Genomic DNA, 21420 nt, shown 5'->3' on the forward strand with positions numbered 1-21420 from the left:
CTATGACCAGCGATAATTGTTTTCTATTTCGACAGGAAGGATTTGAGTTAACCTTAAGGAAAATCTATTGACTAAAGGTTGAGCATTAAAATATGCTAATGGGATTCATGACTAATCTATAGTCTTGCAATGCTTTGAACAGCTCACAGGAGTATAAAATAGACCTAGAGTTATAATCCTGCCATCAGCCAATAAATGGTTAACGGTTAAGTAATAAGAAGAATTTGGGGGAAAGTTAGGTAGAAGAAAATGTTTCCCAGTGTACACTGAGGCAGAACAGCATTCCCTCACTCTTCAAAAATATTCTCTCTACCTCTGAAAAAAAATATTTTCCTCCTTGTGTAAAATAAAATAAAAAAAAGACGTAAATGGAGGCCATTTTAAAATGGAACCAGAGCAGCCTATTCAGAGGAATTGCATTGCTCATCTTATTTCTTGAAACTTTGGACTGGGTCAAACCTTTGGGCTAGGTTAAACCAATATTGTTTTACAAACAATTGTTTGTAAAGTCAGCAAGAAGGCAAACAGCCTGATCACAAGGACCGATGATTATGGACCTTCTATCTGAAGATAGAACCAGTATCCAATCATGTATAGTCAAGAGTAGCTCAGCTTGTCAACACCAATAGGATTTTTTTCTTTTTTTTATGTAATTATTCCTTTCCTCCCTCACATTAAAAAAAAAAAAAAAAAAAACCCTTGCTTTCACCTTATAATCAGTATACATTTGGGTTTGGGTTTCTGTTGTAATCTGTGCCCCTGACTTGCAATTCTTTGATCCCAAATGTGAGGCTTGCCTCACCTTTTAGTTTGGTTTTTTTTTGGTTTTTTTTGTTTGTTTGGTTGGTTTTTTTAACTTTAGAGCAATACCTGAGATATGTTTTCCTTGATTTGAAGGAATTGAGACTGACTCCTCCACCTTGCTCTTTAAAGAAAAAAAAGATGAACAGAGATACTATCAAAGAAAACCTTTACTTTTAAAGGCACAGGTAAAAAAAAATCTTTTCTAATAAAAAGTAGTAATTATGAATCCTGTACATCCTGACACTTAAGCCCTTCGTCTCAGGCAAGAACTTGGACAGAACTCTAAACACATCTCTCAAAGCCAAACTCCATCACTGATGATTATTACAAAAACGTGAACAGCATCCCAGTGAATCAACTAATCTCAGTGATTCAACTAATCACTGTGATAGCTTTGACCCAAGGCTGTGATAGCTTTAAATAACTCTCCATAAAAGTTGAGTAAAATTTCTCCACCAAAAAATTCATTCTACAGAGTTGTAGCTACAATGTGGTACAAAAGTAACATCCTTCAGCTAGTGCAGTTCCAGGGAAAGTGGCAAAGCTGCATAATGTGGGATATATCCTCCCTCTGAATCTACCAGCAACCCATGCTTCCTGCCTCTTACTGCAGGCATGGTGAGACAAGATTATTTAGAGGGAGAAAACTGCCGGGGCAAGCACACGGAAATGTCCCCTGAGCTAACAAGTAAAGGATCAGTAGCTCCTGAAGCATTTTATAAGTGAGTAAAGGCTTTCGTACAAATTTTTTTTTATTTAATATTTTATTTTTTTAAATATTCAACTTTGAGTATACATCTACTCAGAGTAAATTCTCTACATACGATCATTATTACTATGATTATTATTGTGAAGAGTTTCAGAAACTCTAAACAAATTTTAATATCATCATAAAATCTTGGGTTAAAGACTTCGTCCATACTTTTTTTTTTTTTTTTTAGGTGAGGCAACCCTTGGTTGACCTCACAGATTGCAAGGGTCTAGTCATCTTATAATCTCTTTTTTATTTTTTCATTTTTTATGCCTACAGCACATACTTTTTTAAATATATAGTGGATGTTATCTGTTATAAAGTGAGATATGGGTATCTAGGATGGACCAAACTAGGCAAAGAGCACCTTTTCTAGAATCTGTATTAACAGTGCCTATCTCTCTCATTTAGTTTTTTTGTTTGTTTGTTTGTTTCTTGTCTTAAATATTCTGAGTTGCTTTCTGAGTCTTCATATTTCCATGTAGTTTATTTAATTAATGGTATAGTATATCTGGTGTGCCTAGCACTTTGCTAGTTATCATAAGCAGTTGTAGGGAATGCAAATGGCATTTGTGTCTACTCACAAGAGCCTAGATGGGTACCACACAACACACACACACACACACACACACACACACACACACACACCAGTTGTGTGCATTCATGTAATAGTCCAGCTGTGAATTCAGTTTTGCCTAGGGGGATGAGAGCGGGAATGGGAAGAGTTCCTTAGATAAGGTACATTGGAAAACAGAAGGCAAGGGGTGGGGTATACAAAAAAAGGGAAATCAAAGGAAACTTGTGTGACTTCTGTGACTGGAAGCAGGAGCTGCTTCTTCCTGCACTGGGGTAGGAGGTAGTAAGGTGGGGTTTAGACATCCTCCCTTAGTGGCTGGGCAAAGATCTCCCACCCCGAGGCCTGAAACTGCCATTCTCTGATCCACAGAAAGCTCCCAGCTGGAGGAGCTGAGAGGTTCCTGCAAATGGAGAAATGCTCGAAACCATGACAGTGTCAGCCCAATGGGCCCATTACCTCGCAGAATGAGACACTGCAGCTTCATGGCTACCACATAAAGAGATTTTTCTCTCATGTTTACACAGTCTAGGGAAATCTAAAAATGTAACACTTGACTGCATATGTGCAATACAGGCACCTTGGATTAGCCTACTCAAGAAACTATCATTTCCATTTGCACCTCTTTTCCATTTTGTCCTGTTTCCAGCAACAATCTCATTCTGAAGCTTGCTCCCAGAACAAGAGCTGTGCCCAGCAGACTTGCCTGATTCATATTCCCCACGTAACTTGTAGGAAAGCGGCTGTAATGATTGAAACACATTAAATACCTGTTGTGGTTTTAGAAATCACCAAGGAAAATATCAAATATAGAACTATCACCAAATATTTCAATTTAGTAGTTACAAGTACAGGCTTCTTATCAAAATGGATTTTCTCTTCTTAAAAAGATACTTAAGCCAGGATTCCTAATTTATATTCATCTTTCCTCAAAAAATAAGATGCTTCTAACAAGCTGTGCTGATCACATGGGAAAGGACCTTTGATATGGGCTAGCTTCTTCCTGCATTTGTCACCTCCCTTCCCTATGTCTCACTCAGTGGAGAGCAGAGTGAGCACCATGTTGCTAAGCAACTCTGAAAAGATTTTTTAATCTTATTAATTTATTAATTAACTCCGAAGGGCATGTGGACAAAATGGACATATCCTGTCCAACCTAGGCAGAGGAAATACTCACAAACAGCAACAGGACACAATCACAGAAAGAGTTGAATGGATACTGTTTACACAGGCAAGATTTCCAGCCATTTGCAACAACATGGATAGACCTTGAGGACTCTACACTAAGTGAGATAAGCCAGACAAAGAAAGACAAATACAGGTGACCCTTGAACAACACAAGTTTGAACTATAGTCCATACATGGATTTTGAACTCATACATGGATTTTTTTCAACAAGCATATTGGAAAATTTTGTGGAGATTTTCTTACTACCATGAGGCAATCATATTGCTGCTTTTTCTTTATCAATGCATGAATCTTCACACCTGTAAATAAATACACATTTTTTTCACATTGTCTTTTTAGTTTTGATTTCTAGTGTTAGTTATACATATAACATTTACGGTGTTTTGTGTCATGTAAGACAGTATCGATGTTGGTACTGACAGATGATTCATCTTATAAACAGACTAAAATGTATGGTATCAATAAATACAGTGAAGTACCATAAATGTATTTTCTCTTACATATGATTCTCTTAATAACATTTTCTTTTCTCTGGCTTACTTTAAGATACAGTATACAGTACATATAACATACAAATACATTAACTGTTTTTGTTATGAGTAGGGCCTGCAGCAACAGTAGGCTACTAGTAGCTAAGTTTTTGGGAGTCAAAAGTTATAGATTTCAACTGTGGGGTGGGGGTGTTGGCACTCCTAACCCCCACATTGTCTAAGGGTCAACTGTATTGTATGATATCACTTAAAAATAGAATCTAAAATAAGCCAAAATTATAAAAACAAAGGGTAAAATGGATCTGGGGGTGGATAAATTGGGGAGATGTTTAAGGCTACAACGTGCAGCTAGTAGATAAGTCCTAGAGATATAATGCGCAGCATAGAGATTGTACTCAACGATACTGTATTATAAACTTCAAAGTTGCTAAGAGAATAGATCTTAATTGTTCCCATCACGAAAAAGAAATGGCAGTTATGTGATGTGATAGAGATGTTAGCTAGCGTTACAGTGGTAATCATTTTGTAGGATGTAATTGTATCAAATCAACATACTGTACACCTTAAATTTACACAATGTTACGTGTATATCTCAATTCAAAAAAATTGAAAGTAAAAAAAGAGAGAGAGAAAGAGAAACAGAACCAGAGGAGTAAGGAAAAAAAGTCAAAGCAAATACAGGTACTTCATACTGCATACCTTGGACAGAGCATAGTAACAATTAAACTCTCCAGAAAATGTCACATTTGGGGAAAGCATAATCTTGTTAGAATGCAGATATCCCATTTATTTCTGAAACTTCTCAGGCTTTGTCATTTTTCAGCTAATACTTGCAGTAGACTTTAAACAGACTGAACAGGCAGGAGGAGTGGCCCGGCTCTAGGCACCTGTCACTCTCCTCATGCCATTTGAATTCAATGTGTATGCTTACTTTCATTGTCGCTGCTGTGTTTTGTTTTCATGAATACGACATTTTGCTTTCTTCCATTAAATGTATGCTAAAATATTTCACTGATAAAAGTAAAATCAATTGTTTTACTTTCTGCTTTAATCATGATCAGTGAGCAATTATTTTGTGCACCAATTTTGCCCATTTTTTGGCACCCTTCATTCCTTTGTATGGATCCAATCTTCTATCTGCTATCCTTTCTATTACATTTGAAGAACTTTAACATTGCTTATAGTGCAGGTCTGCTGGTAACAAATCCTATACATATTTACTTGAAAAAGTCTTTATTTTACCTTCATTTTTGAATGACATTTTTGGTGAATTTAAAATTCTAAGTTACGGTGGTATTGTACTTTCTTCCAGCACTGCGAAGATGTAGTTCCACTGTCCTCAGACTTGCATAGTTATCGAGGAGACATGTGAAATTATTCTTATCTTTATTGCCCAATATGTAATGTATCTTTAATTTCTGATTGCTTTTAAGACTTTTTTTAAATCACAGGTTTTCAGAAATTGTATTATTATTATTTGGTTCAATCTTTTTTTTTTTTTTAATTTATCCTGCTTAGTCGTGTTCATTGAAATTTTTAGGTCTGTGGGCTTATAGAGTTCATTAATTTTGGAAAATTTTCAGCCATTATTTGTTCAGAAATTCTTATCTCATATTCTCTGGGGCACCAACTAAATGTATATTAGACCACTTGATATTGTCCCACAAATCACTGGGTGTCTGTTCTTTTTTACTGTTTACTTTCTCTGTGCTTCATTTTATATAATGTCTCTTTGTATATCTTCGAGTTCACTGATCTTTCCTTTTTCAATGGCTGCTTTTAGTCCCATCTGGTAAAATTTTCATTTCATATATTGTACTTTTATGTTCACTGGTTCATGGTTTATTTTTATATCTTCCATTCCTTTCCTAATTATGTTTAAAGTGAAGATTTTAATCATGATTTAAAATAACTGTTTTAAAGCCTTTGAGCTAATTCTATCACCTTTGCCATTCCTAAGTACATGTCAATTGCCTGGTTTTTTCTTGGTTAACTGTAATTATACATATATGTATCTACATACATATATAAAATAGTTACTCGTTCTACTTTGAATATTATTTTACTATATAATAATTTTATTATATATCCTTCTTTGCATATCTTGATTTTATTCAATTTTAAATGCTATGTTGTTGAATGTTAGGTTTTGTCTATAAAGGTTGTTGAAATTTGTTTCAGCAGGCAGTTAAGTAACATTCAGATTGGCTATTTTTAAGCTTTATTAGTGCTGGATTAGAATAGCCTTTATTATAAGACTCATTTAGCCTTACTACTAAGGCCAAACCTCTCAGCTTTCTGTTGAATAATCACCCAGGTTTCAATGAGATCCCTCTACTCTGGCTAACTGGAACTTGTTTCAAAGCCCTGTGTGAGTTCTGGAAGTTGTTGAGCTTATAACTCCCCAGTTGTTCTTTGTGTTGCCTCATGGAGTTTCGTCCTACAAATACGAAGTTCAGTATTCAGCAACAAGTTCAAGAGGACCCCCATTCTGATTTCTGGAGCCATTTTCTGCAGAACTCCCTCTTTTCTAGTACTCTGCCCTGCAAATTCCACCCACCTCTTTCTCAAACTCTAATCTCTGTCTTCTCAATGAAAATGTTGTACTCTGCCTGAGTTATCCTTGCCTGTGCCATGGTCCATTTACCTGGATCATAATCCTTCTCTACCTATTGCCCAGTTTCTGAAAACAATTGTTTCATATGTTTTACCAATTTTTCAAATTTTTATAGCAAATGGACAAATCCAGTACCGGTTACTTCAACATGATAAGAAGTGGAAAATCTACCATTTCAGTTGGTAAGGAATTCAGGACAAATTAAATGGGTACCTCTAACTCACGTTCTCTCACGAGGCTGCAGTTAGCATGTTGGCCAGGACTATAATAATACAAAGGCTTAAATGGGGCTGGAGAATCAATTCCAAAGTGACTCACTATTGTGGATAGCAAGTCGATACTGGTTGTTTGAAGGAAGTCATAGTTCCTCACCTCATGGATGTCTCTATCGGGCTGCTTGAATATCCTCATGGCACAGCTGGCTTCTCTCAGAGCAAGTGATTCAAAAACTACCTATGCTTTCTACAACTGCATAAAACAGGGAGGCAGCACCTTAGATTCTTAGTAAATGACAAACTATTGATATTCTCTTTAATACAAACTACTCTGGATTGCATTCAGCACACAGAAGAACCATATCCCCCACATTCTTCAATGAATTATTATGAAAAAAACTGATCAAATTTCAATTTGGTAAAAGCAAGTGCAATCCCCAATGAAGTTTGAGCATCATCTCAACACACTGTCCTCCCTTCCTTTCACAAAAAGGTTGTCACGTTATTTCCAAAATTTTAATATGAGAACATTTACCCAAGAATCTCAAGAGGGCCTACGTGGGTTTTACTTGGCACACATCATCAGTACTCACAGATAACTAGAGCCCTGATACAACACTTCCTTTGCATATCTCAGTGTTAGTTGGCTGCTCTTGTTGGTCATTTCTGCAAGGCTAAAGCCAGCATCCTCTGAGAGTTCGGCCAGTCCATGCCACCACCTCAAAAATATACTGAGAAAAGAAAAGAAAGCCCTTTCTAATAAGGGGGTACGCCAAGTACTAAGAAAAAGATGATCAAGCAGTTGCTGGCTTCTCTGTTGCTCCAGACCTGGTCAATTTAATGAAGGGCAAGGCTGCCTTTGCTTCTAAGAGGACACAACTTGCAAGTCACATAACATTTTAAATACATGCATTTCCTTAGACTTTTTATGTATTAATTACAGAAAATTCATTTCTTCCAAGTGTATGAGACTCATAGCTCTTAGCAATAAATTTAGCATTTAAAGTGCAGAAGTCTAAGACAGGAAGTCAACAGATTCACACTGAACTTTTCTGGCTCACACAAAAGTGAAAGTGTGTGTGTGTGTGTGTATGTATGTGTATGTATATATATATATGCCATATATATATGGCATCATATATGGCATCAAGTGATATATACTATATATAATTTCCATTTAGCTTTTCTTGATAAGAATTAGAGGAATAAACAGATGCAAAGTCTAGCAGTCAGTTCACAAGCATTTACTGCTGCCTGCTCTATACCATTCACTGTGCAAGATGCTGGAGACAGATATTGAGCTGCTTGCTTTCAAGAACTGTAGACTAGGCAATGTGCACACAACTAACATATTTCCAACTATTTAGTGTATATTTAATTACACCCACTCCGTGATAGACTCTGTCAGACATGGTGGGTTCAAAGAATAAGAAGGATTCTAACATTAATGTGGTCTAAAAACAATAAGCCAGAACTGGAAAGGGGACATTGGGAAAGGCATTGATACCATTTCTATGATTTTTAAAATGTTTGTATAACTATGTTTCTGGATTGACAGTCTGAGGTTTGGTAATTATAAATATTATACAAATTCTGTCTTAAGACGTTTTTAAAAAATAAAAAATATCGTGTCTCAGCCTTATTTGTGCTCTCATTAAGGCATTCTGGCATTTATGATGACAATTTGTAAATACTCCCCCTTAACATCTTATGATCACAACCTTTTTTTAGTGTCTTAATTTTCACAATCTATAGCTATGTTCTCTAATATGTCAGATATTTAAATCTAAAAGGTAAAAAATAAAATGAAATTCACTTCCTCAGTCCTACCATTCTCATTTCAAGTGATCAAATCAACAGAAATTTCTATTGGACAGAACTAGTTTGATTTCTAACATAAGAAAATAATCTTCCAAGTCAAATGATATTGTTTGCCAAGAATGTCCCCATAGCATTTAACTTGTTTATTTTTAACTTTTTTGACTCTAGTGAATAAACTTGTTATTCATTTTATGATTATTAAAGTAGTAATTGATTAATAAACATGTTTCCTATGCTGTCTATTCTCTACCCAATAGCACTACCACTTGATGACACCATATTAAAAGGAACACTTTTAACTTAATATTAAATTTGAAAACACCATTTAAAATTGAAAACAATAAAATTAAATCAACTACTTGTTTCTTTATGCAATTCTCTAGGGAGGGCACACTGAAAACACATCCCTTTCTTCTTGGATACTTGAAAATTTACTTGCTAATGAAAATTTTTTAAATTCTGGTTTGTACAATATGCTTCTAAATTTTGTTTCCCGCAGTGAGAGAGACTGGAAGAAGTGGATTTGCATATACTTCAACTAAGAGAACTTTCGGATTGCTTTTTAAAACTCAAAGTGACATAGCATCAAGTGATATTTACTTGTTACTGGGCAAAAGATTATTAGATTTAATGATAACTGAACTCAGTGCTCCTCCTTTTATATCTTCTTACGATTCTTCATACTGAATAAGAGAAAGTTCAACATGATAAATTCAAAATTCCACTAGACAAGGGGAGCTAAATAGTATTTAAATGTACTTTTCCTTTGGCTTTGCTCACAGAATGTTTTTATTTTTACAGAATATGTTTTTGTCAAGAATTTAAGATGATCTCACCTAGATTCCTTGGCAGACAAGGGCACTTTTTCTATCTTATATTTGATCTCAAATTCATGTAGATATTGTTCTTCTACATTTCCAAGTTCTTCAGTTAAGTTTGGTGGTAATACCTATAGTTTGAGGATATTGCAAAACTTCCTCCCTAGTATAGAAGAATATTTGTGCTCCCCAAATCCTGTAACCCACAATCACATTAAAATTTTAAATATACTATCAATGTTACTAATTATAAGACAAAAAAGAGCTTTATTCCTCAGTCTTGAACACCACAAAGTTAACTGTGGTTTAGCTGGACACAAAGGGATCTTGGAAAGATGTTTGTTTCTTATCTATTTATTTCTTTATGCTTACGTTATTTTAATTGTCAGTAAAAACTAGTTTTCTAATAATTGAAGAAGTGTGTCTACAATTCTGGGACCTTTGCTTTTCCCTCATTCTCATTATGTACTTTCTCCTCTTCAGATCCAAGCAGGTACATGCAGAGATAAAACACTAAGCCACTGATCAAAATAACTGTCATTCTCCTGCTAGAATGACTTTCCCCTTCTGTCAACCAAAGGGTTGATATGATTTCCCTGTCAAACATGTCAAGTAAGTCTTTAAAGGTGTCTGTCAATTGTCGGCATGAGGTCTGCCAGACAAGAATGCTGCCTTCAGGAAGGAAGCAGAAACTTCCAGAATTATAATATAAAAGGCAGAGAGACTCCAATCATCCAGAGACATAGCACTCCTATCTGAATCTCAAGTCTGGATTTTCATAAGATATGAAAATATAGGAAAGCAGGTTCTGCAGAAGCCTTGAAAGGAGGAGATATTTCTTTATTCCTAAAATAAGACTAATAGCTCATTAAAGTCAACATTCTGTATGTGGTAGAGAAAGTTCCCCGTGAATTTAAATGTCATTCCTAACAAATTTTCAGCAAACTGGAGACTTTCCCACTAGGATTTTAAATCAAGGCTATAAGGATCTCATTTTTTCTTGTCTCAATTGTGTAGAAAGCAAGGATGCCTCGATGAATATAGGAATGGAGGTACTCAAGTGGTCTAGAGACTTCTCAACAGGTAGATGTCCCATTACCATTTCTTAACAGGGAAGGCTAATAAAGAGTTGCCTCAAGTAGCTGATCTATATAAGTCACATTTCGGCTCTGCTGCTGATTCATCAGATTAATTTCTTGCTATGTGCTAGGGCTTTCTGTCTGACAGAATGAAGTTTGGCTTAGAAACCAGAGTTCAGATTGCTGTGTTTTCTACCTTTCATAATATGCTCTCATAAAGGTTGTATAATAAATAGCCAACTCTTCTTGCTGTCATCCTCTTATACTTTCTAGCAGAAACTAGAGAGGCACATATCTGAGATTTGTGTCAACATTATAAAAAGTAGAGAAAAAGAATGCAATGAATTTTAAAATAACAGACAAATAAGTTCTAAATGGTCTAGAGTGTGATTAATAAAAAATGAAAATTATAATAGAGTGTGTGGGAGAGATATTACTGGTTTCTTTCGAGATGACAATAGGTCAATAGATTACTTATTCAGAAAATATTCAAGAATTTTTGGTTGCTTAAGAATAAATTAAAATGGAATCATGCTTTATGAAAGTAAAAATTCAGATGATTATCTGAAAAGTATTACATATTTAAATAAGTTAAAAACTCTATATATGACAAATAACATAAAATCTCTTTATTCTATGTAATATTTACTCTTAATAGAATATATTTCAATCAAATTAAATGCCTAATAACAGAGGGAGAGAGTGATTACATATACATATGATTACATATGTACATATATATTTCAATTATACAAATATATTCTACATTTATATATATATGCATCCCATGTATGTATGTATAATTTACTTAAAATAAACTAATTCTAAAATACAATGTTGGAAGATTTTTTTATGACACTGCAAAACATCAATATACTAAATAGAAAAAGTATATATTTTTAAATCATTCAGTAGAATAAAAAGCACTAAAATTTGTATCCATATCATATATAAAATATTTATAATATATATAAATGTATCATGAAAACAAGATTGGAAATGACACCAGCACAGATTTCAAAGGCTTTTTGTAACTTTTGTTCTCATTATGGAAATAATAAATGTTCTTTTTAACACAAATAAAAGGGTTTTTAGTAACTTTTTAAAGTAAATTACAATAAATTACTTAAAAGTTATGACCCGATTAGTGGTTACCAGAGGGAAGCGGGGAGGTAGAAAAGGGTAAGGGAAGTCAAATATTTGATGACAGGAAATTTAACTGGTTTGTGAACACACCATATGACATATTACTGAATTGTACACTTGAAACCTATTTGAGTTTATTAACCAATTTTACCCCATTAATTTTAATAAATTATCACCAAGAAAACCATGAACACAGTTTGATATATAATTTTTCAGTATATGCCTTACTATTAAATTGTACACCTGAAACACTGGATTTCATTAAACAATGTCACCATAAAAAATAATAATAATTTTTTAATTTTAAAAATAAATAATAAAAAGTTTATTAATTAAAATTTTCCAATCTTAGGTTCAAAATATGCCTTAATATATTCCTATTTTCTCAAGAATTTGTGTATTCACTTTGGTTCAAATTCAGATAAATAATCCTTTGCACGTTTAAATTATTCTCCTTCAATATTTCACATTGTGTTAGGCTTTCTTTTTTTTGTATTATGTATTGTGTTGTCTCCTAGTCAACTTCGACTTGCAAAAAAAGGAAAAGGAAGAGGAAGAGGAGCAGAAAGTACTGCAGAGTATCAAATTTGAAACCTCTGTACCGGATGCCCTCATGGTTTATAAGGAAGTAATTAAATTAAGAGTTTCTATAATCAAAGAGGTCAATGTTGTATTTCCATATTGTTCAACCCAGACCTATTAACTTAGCAAACAGACACATTATACATATATTGCAACACATTCTGGAGACTCTGGAGGTTCTAGGTAACCCTGTATCTCCTATGTGCAAAAATGATTTCCCAGGCTGGATTTTTTTTTTTCATGAAATGTGTGTCTTTATTTACACTTACACTGTCAATGTGTTCTTGGATTCTATGTTTTGGTTCCCCAATGATAAGGAGAGGACGTAAATATTAACCCATAGGAACACTACGGAAAACAAAAGTATAGAGTTAGCATGCACGTTAGTGGCACAAAGCCACGCAATCACTCTGTCTGAAATCAGCCACTTCTTCTTTAATAACTGAGCATCTAACATTTTTTTTAATCATAGGAAAATGGAAACTCTTCTTGGATGCTTTTCCAGTCAGTCAATACCACATGCACTTATTGAATAACATTTATATACGTGCCAGCTACTGTTGCTGGTGCAGGCACTCACGGTAAATTATTCTATCTCTGTAACATGTTATTTGGAGGCAAATTGGCACGATTTACAAGGAACTTTGGGTTTAATTTGCATCTAAAAATTTTAAATACCCATAATTGTATACTGCCAGGAACATTACCCATGGCTAATTTGCATATTGTTCCTACTGTCCCTAAAATGTGAGGATATTTAATAATACTTTATATCACAAGACACCGCATACCACACTGAGAGCAAAAATCACTCAGGGCTGATGAAACTAGGCATCGAGGACTTTGGGGGTCACGACAAACCCACCAGACATTTTAACAGCCTTTCACGTCAGGCCCAGTGAAATTCCTTTTTGAGCATGCCTCCCACCCAAGCTCTCGTAGATTCATCCCAGGGATGTCTGACTCATAGCTTGGTCCTATTAGCAGAATCACACTTCAGAGTTTCAAAGGGCTCATAGGTTATCCATCAGGCCAACTCCATTTCAAATATAAAAAAATCTTGTGCGCTCTGGTCAAATTGACATTTCCTTCATCCTTACTTAATAGTAGCACAAACGACACAGCTTCTTCCATCTTGAGATTCTGAACTTCACCTCCTTTAATGTAAGAGTCCTCTCACCGAATCTTTTCTCAGGCTCATTAATTGCTTCTATTGAAAATACTCCAACCTTATATCCCTTTCTTATAAATGTTTTCCAAACCTTGAGAAATGTTCATGGTTCTTCAACACTTTCATCCTACAATTGTGTCAATCATAAAAACTGAATCAAGACTCTGAAGGGAATAATTTGTACTTCAGAGGAAAACTACACATTGTCTATAGTACATGTCTCCGTGTTATCTGTCTATGATTCTATGGCAGCTATTCTACATCTCTGTAAATTATAGAAAACTGATAGTAATAAAAAATAACTTTTATCTATAGAAATACAAATCTTCCCTGTCCAAAGTCATTTGAAGTCCCTTCCCCACTGTGGAGAAAACAGGATATTCTTTTGAAACTGTTAAATATCTACTTAATTCCCTCATTGATTCATGAGTTAAATAAAATCTTTATCTTTTTTTTTTAATTATCATTTAACAGCTGCAAACAAGGAAAAATAAGTGCAACTGGGGCATTGATCAGAGAATTTATAAAAATAAGATGATGAAAGAGGACATATCTCACAAGAAGAGATCATATTCTCTTATGCTTTTCTAAGCATAAACATACTATAATTTAGGGGGAGTAAAAATGAAGTTATTTAATAATTTTCTTTAACATTAATATCATATTTACATTCATTTTGAGAGTCTTAATAAAAAATGATCAAAAGGTTATTGTTGGTACATGAAACCACTGTCAAAGCAAAAATTGCACAAAATTAAGGAAGACTTTATTCAAGGCAATAGGGAAAAAAGGCCAGTCTGAACTCATCTCTGAAACCATGGGCAGAACAGGTTTTAAAAGCTGGACTGAGGAATATCATAGATCATCTAAGTTTGCCAACTGGCCTTACCCAAAGGAAAAGGGAGACAAAGAGAGATTTTACACACAGAGGGGAGAAAGCAATGTAAAGATAGAATACAGAGAGATTTGAAGATCCTAGCCTTAAGGACTGCTGCGATGCAGCCACAAGCCAAGAAATGCTGGTATCCACCAAAAGCTGAAAGAAACAAGGAAAATACTTTCCCTTAGGGCTTCCGAAGTGAGCACAGCCCTGCTGACACCAGTAATACTGACTTCTGACCACTGGCCTCCAGAACTACAAGAGAATACATTTCTGTTGTTTTAAGCCACGACATTTGTGGGAAGTTGTTATATCAGCCACAGGAAAATAATACAGATTTTGGTAGCAAGAAGTGGGATGCTAAATATCTAAAAATGTGGACTTTTTCTGAAATTGGTAGTGGACAAAGGCTGGAAGAATTTTGAAGCACGCGATAGATAAAGCCTAGAGTGCTTTAAACAGTCTGCTGGTAGAAATACGAACATTGAAGACAAAGCTGGTAAGAGTTCAGAAGGACATGAGAAGCATGAGAGAGGAAGCCTATATCATCTTAGAGACTATGTATATTGTCATAAACAGAATATTTGTAGAAATGCAAACATTAAAGGTGCCACTTGAAGGCTCAAAAGGAAATGAGAAACATCCTATTGGAAAATTAAAGAAAGGCAATTCTTTTTGTATAGTGGCAGAGAGCTTCACTAGTCATGACCTACTATTGTGTGACAAGCAGAACTTGTAAGTGATAGATATTTAGGTGAGATTTCCAAGCAGAGCATTGGAGATGCAGGCTAGTTTCTTCTTGCTGCTTATATTAAATATGCTAGAAGAAAGAGACAAATCATAAAGAGAATTATTAAGTAAAAAGGAACCAGGATATAATGATTTGGGAAATTCCTAGACTGTCTGGATTGCAACAGATGCTAAAATTAGGAGATTGTAATGAAAGTATGCTCTGGAGAGACAGCCAAAGTATGGCTGGAGAATCTTTAGTCAGTACTGAAGAGAGTAAGCATGGGTGAAAAAGAACACAGCTGGAGGACTAGAGCAATCAGGTGGGAAATAATGGTGCATTGGTCCGGGAAGTATGTGTATGTGGTAGTCCAACACTATAAGTGATGAAAAGTGGTTGGATTCTGGATATATATGGAAGACAGAACTGATGATACTTTCTGATTAGTAGCTGTATATATTTTGTGAGAGAGAATTGAGGATTATTCCAAAGCATTGGGTCTGGATAGCTGGAAGGATGGAGTTGACATTTCCTGAGGTAAGTTTACAGGAAAATACCAGAAGCTCAGTTTTTAGCATAATAGTTTGATATTTCCATTTAAAAAGCAGGTAGAGGTTTTTGGTAAGATAATTGAATATAGGAGTCCAGAGATCAGCATTTAGGTCCAGTCTACAGCTACGAATTTGAGGTCGTCAGTTTAGAGATAATATCTAAAGCACGAGAGGAAGTCATCAGAAAGAGACTGCAGATACAAAATAAGAAATTCAAAAACTGAGCCTCCAAAATTAAAAGGTATAGAAGAGGAGGAGGGACAAGCAGAGGAAGCCGAGATGGAGGACAGTAGGAGAAAAACCAGGAGAGTGTGGAGTTCTGCTAAATCAAGTGAAGGAGGCGTTTCAATGAAGGAATGATCAAAAGTGTCCAATACTTTAAGAAGAGGACTGAGAAGTGTCCATGGGATCTAGCAAACTGGAAGTTCTTGGGGATGTTGGCTAAAGAAGTTTTGTTATATTATTGAGAAGAGAAGTTTGATGCGATGATTTCAGGTGGGGAATAAGAGAGCGAATTTGAAGACGGCATATATAGGAAATGAAATAAAATTGACTGGAAAGTCAATTATTTTTGCTTTTAAAACATCCACAAATTTAGCCAGAATAAGCTCATTACTAAGTTAAAAGAGAAAAGTTTTGCTGAGAGGCACCAGACGGCTAAAGGTATAAAGGAAATGAGTAACCAACATGGATCATTCAATTAGAGAGTTTGCTAATTAAAGAAAGAGGTGGTAAGTGCATGGTAATTTGCAAGATCTAAGGGGAAAGCAAATGTGATTGTTTTAATCTGTTTTTCTATTAAGTCTGTGAGGTAAAATGGAGAGAGAACTAAGTGAATGGGGTTCTTGAATGGCTGGGAGTGATGTGAACGAAGAGCAAAGGTAAAGGAAGTGACTCCAGGCAAGAAGTATTTCTTCCTCAGAAATCGTAAGGATAGAGAAGGTCACTGTACACCAGAGTTTCTCAGTCTTAGCACTATTGACATTTGGGGCTGAATAATTCTTTGTTGTGAGATGGCTGTTCTGTGCATTATAGGACATTTCTGACCTCAACCCACTAGATGTCAATAGCACCCTCCCTAGTCATGACAGTTCCAAATATCTCCAGGCACTGCCAAATGTCTCCTGAGGGCAAAATCACCTTGGCTGAGAACCAATGATGGAGAGAGATATTGGAGGAGAGAATTTCACTGTGTGAGCTCTGAGCATTATGAGAGATTGAAATAACTGCATACAAGGTAGTAGAATGGGCTGGGTGATCTGGAAAGAATTCTTAATAACAACTGATACCGTGGTGGCTTTGTTTAATGTCAACTTAGCCCACAGACACTGTGTTTGCCAGAATCCCCTTTCCTGTATAGTTCTAGATACACATGAGCCACAAAAGACATTTTACAACAACCAGGCCACAACTTCTGCAGATACTCCCAGATCCCCTCCTTCAGCTTCTCCCACTCCTGGGCTAGGTGCCTCTTTCACTCCGTGATGAAGGGTGCCAGCTGCCCCTGAAGGTCATTACCTCATCAAAGTTGGAGACTCAAAAGCAGTGAGAGACCCTTGCGGCTTCCATTTCATCTTCAAGGGCTCCAGCCTAGCCTTGCAGTTCTAGTTTGTGCTTACCCTCCCCTCCTTCTTGTCCATCTTCCTAACTGCCAATCTTGCTGACCTCAAGCCACAGCATCCAACTCAGAAGCAATAATTGCACACAGACTCTTTGACATGATCTGTCCATTGTCCAAGGTCAAACCCTCCATTCAATACCACGTATTTACTACTGCCTATATGTCAGGGATAGCAACACTATAAATTACGTTTTAGTATCCTTATTCTGTAGGTGAGAAAACTGAAACTCAGGAAGACTAACTCTACAAGGACTTACGTTTAACAAGTGGCAGACATGGAGTTTGAACACCAACCTTCCTTTAAAATCCTCTCTCCTTCCACACCACTACGATGTTGTCAGTTAGTGGCTTTATGGGGCAAAGAGGAACAGAACTTTCTAAATTTGACCTATCAAGACAGGACTTTATATTGTATGTTAGTAATGGTGGCAAATTAATAAAAGCTCTTTCCAACACAGCATTTAATGATATTTTAGAGGTAAGAGGCACAAAACTTAAAATTTACTTACTCTTCACAGAAATAAAATAAGAAGAGTTTAACTTTTCCATTTTCTATTACTTCATAATGTTTATGAGACACTAACATTTGGTGGCAGCAGATGTCCTGGAAATTTAGAAAAGACCTTAATCAACCCATCAACATTCAGTTTAATCAGGACTAGGAGAGAGTGATCAGGGGTTTTATGACTATTGACCGTGCCACCGTCAATGACCTCTCATCACCAGGGCAGAGCTTCCAAGTCTTTCCCTCCTCATGTTATACCCACAGTAACAAAGCAGCCATGTTTGCAGTACACATAGTCTGTAGTAATAGACCGACATAAAATAAGTGTTGCTTTTTACTTGCTGGTGTTGTTCAAAGCAGCATAACCACCCAGGTATTGATGAAAACGTATTAGGTTCTCTGGGTGAGCTCTAAGGTGTGAATATCTCTTGTATCTGTTATAAAGTATAAAGTCCTGAGTGAGGCAAAGAAATCAAGTCTATGAATTACCTCCTCCAACCAAAAAACAAAAAAAGAAGCTAGAATCATAGAAAATCAACATTGGAAAGGATTTTTTTTTTCAGGTCACCTAATCCATTCTCATTCCAATGGATAAATCTATTCAAAGACTAAACTAGCAGTCATCCACACTCTTCTTTTACTCTTCAAAATACTGGAGCACTACAAATTCATAAGAGAGCCCATGCTATCCTCCAACAGCTAAAAGCTAGAATGCACTTCTTGCTTTTGAGCTACACTATGCCTGCCCATGACTATGACCCAAAGGTGTTAGAAAGGTCATTTTGCATCATTCAGAGTATGAACCTAACATATGCCATATTTACTTTATTGTTTAATGTATGCTCTGTTGTTATAATAATGGTAATGGTAATGAGGTTGATATTAAAGCAGCTACTATCTAAACCAGTTTATTCCATAAGTAAAATTTCTGTTAGATTGATTACTGGAAGCATAAATGATTATTGCCTTTGCCATCTTTTCTTTTTTTTTTTTTTTCATTTTAGTACTAAAGTGATAGGAGCTCAAAAAAGGTAGTAATTATTCTAGTAGTCATTTTGAAAAGCCTCTTTTCCATTTCTTGCACAGAAATTATTCACTTGAGCAAAGTTTTTTTTTTTTTAAGTTATAGTAAACGTACAATGTGTTTACCTTATAAAAATAAGTCTAATATTCAAGCTCACTTTAAGGTCAGTTTTTTTTATCTGAGAACAAGATAAAATTTTAAAATAGAAGATCTTCATCAAAATTTGAGAACAATTTCGACAGAAATCGTCAATTACTTCCTGTATATTATCTTCAAATTTCTATCAGTCCAAGATGGATTTTGATACATGTCAAACCCCTTTTCAGAGTTGGAGAAATCAAGTCACAATAGCCCTTACTATGTTTTGAGATCTCAAAGCCATCTGGCAAAAAACAGAAGGAAGGGATTTCAGTAGCCAATCTTCTGTTTTCTACCTGGAGCACAGTCTTTCAAGGAATGCCTTATATTCCGCCTGATAGGGTCTGTCTCAGCTAAGAGAAAACAGTGCAGACATGAACAATATAAATGAACTCAAGAATTTAAAAAATTACAGACTCATCCAACATATGTTAAAGTGAAGAGTTTATCAGGATAAAGAATTGATTCCTCAGTTTAATTTCTCAGTAACTAGATTAGTATCTTGTCTTCTAAATAAATCTGCTTCTAGGATGACTATGTTCTGATCAGTTACAGGTAAAATACATTTAATAAGAAAATTGAGGAGAGATTGTTTCCTTCAGATCAAAGAGTGGAAAAGTCCTAGAGGGAAAAGACTAGAAATAATAAGCAAAATTCGATAGTTCAACTTTATATGGCAGTAGTCTATGGGAAAAAAGATATAATTTAGTAAGATTCAATAAATAATTCTTTTAAATTAAATTATTTGTTAAAATTAAGCTGTGCTCCGGGTTTTTAAATCAAAATGAATATACTGTGGTAATTGGGGATATGAGAAAAAATAAATTAACACTACTTGGAACATAGTTAATATGTCTGAATTGATGCCAATACCTGCTTGTGAGAGAGAATAATATTCTAGTAGGTGAAAGTTGCAAATTATGTTTTAATAGGTTCATATACAATGTCAAGCAAATTGTAACTGATTTTTTCCTGAATACTCCAATTTGCACTGTTTTCCTCCAATAATTTCTGCTTCAATGATTGTATATTGATCCTTACTATGTATTATTTATCTTTAAATACTCCATTTGTAAGTTGGAGGGGAGAGAGCACACACATAAAGACTAATCCAAATTCTGGTAAAACTATCTGATCTTTCATTAGTATGCCATTTCATTTTCAAAATAATTCCTATGATTTTTTTGCCTTGAATATTCAGGAATTGACTATCCATATGTATTCCTCGCCTTGTTTTTCCTTCATATTTGATCTTTGTTTCTGCCTTGAGTCATTTCACAGATAATTAATTTCTCTACCGTCCAAGTAAAAAGACATAATAAAATAGGCTATTTTAGTAGTGTCCACGGAGAAAAAAATAGAAAGGGACTAAACTGTTGCTCCAAATGTCAGTACCAGCTGACTCCACTTGCGTCTACTTCCTTCAGTACTGCCCCTGGGTATGAAAAGCCCTTGACATGCTGCTCTATTTCTGCCCTACTCACAGAGAGAGCCAATTCTGCCGAGCCTGGCTATATGAGTGGAAATAAACGCACCAGAATCATGCCTGTGAGGTTGCCAATAGTCCCACTCTTCCAATGCAAGAAAGCTTTGGGTATAGCACACTTACTGAGCACTCCCTCTAAATCAATTTCTTCTAAAGAATATAGCGCTGCCTTCTTTTCCTGATTGATAATCTGTCTTCCCTGGAGAATCTAGAGTTCTCCTCACTCTTGCTTTCATGTAAATATATTTCCTACAATGCACCCAGCCAGCTCCCCTCCTGCCCTTGCCAGCTCCCTCCTCCCAGGGACCAGAATGTGCACCTGTAGCATCAGGCACTGTTTCAGAGAAGACATACCTTTAGGAAATCTGTAGTACACCATCCACTTACTACAAGTATTTCCAGCACCTAGAGATCCAGGCAAAGCAACTTCATGGAACGCCATAACTGGCTAGGCCTCTGCTTTCTTCATTTCTTCCCTCTTGGACAATATTTCAAAGACTTAGCCACTTAAATTGAAGCCAACTTGGGCTTCAGTTTGTCCACTAACTACCCCATGCCCTTTTCTGGATCTCTCTGCACCCCTCACCAGCCAACATTCAAAGTCCTATAACAGCTTATATATTTTAATTTGATTAAATTTCTTTTTTGTCACTGTATCTTACTTCAGATAATCAAAATTTGTGAACAAATATAGTAATAGTTGAGAACTAATGTTAGGTTTCTCTACAGAAAGTTTCTTTTTAAAGCAAGGTTGATAGAATATGCAATAAAACTGGGTACATATATTGAGCCAGGCTCTCTATAGATCTATAAATACTTTGACAAATATAAAACTAAAAGAATTAGCCACACATTTACATTTCACTTGGCCCCATGTTAAGGGATCTGGGAATACAAAAATATATATACAAGGTCAATATCTTAATCATTCCTAAGCCTCTTTAATAAATGGTGCTGGGAAAACTGGAAAGCCAAATGAAAAAGAATGAAACTAGACTGTTGTCTATCAGCACACACCAAAATTAACTCGAAATGGATTAAGGACTTGAATATAAGACTGGAACAATAAAATGCATAGAAGAAAATATAGGAACTAAATTCAAGGACCTTGGACTTAAAGAGGATTTTATGAATTTGACCTCAAAAGCAAGGGAATTAAAAGTTAAAATAAATGAATGGGACTACATCAAACTAAAAAGCTCTGCTCAGCAAAAGAAACCGTCAACAA

This window comes from Pteropus vampyrus, unplaced genomic scaffold (genome assembly GCF_000151845.1).
Source record: "Pteropus vampyrus isolate Shadow unplaced genomic scaffold, Pvam_2.0 Scaffold29, whole genome shotgun sequence".
NCBI classification, from domain to species: Eukaryota; Metazoa; Chordata; class Mammalia; order Chiroptera; family Pteropodidae; genus Pteropus; species Pteropus vampyrus.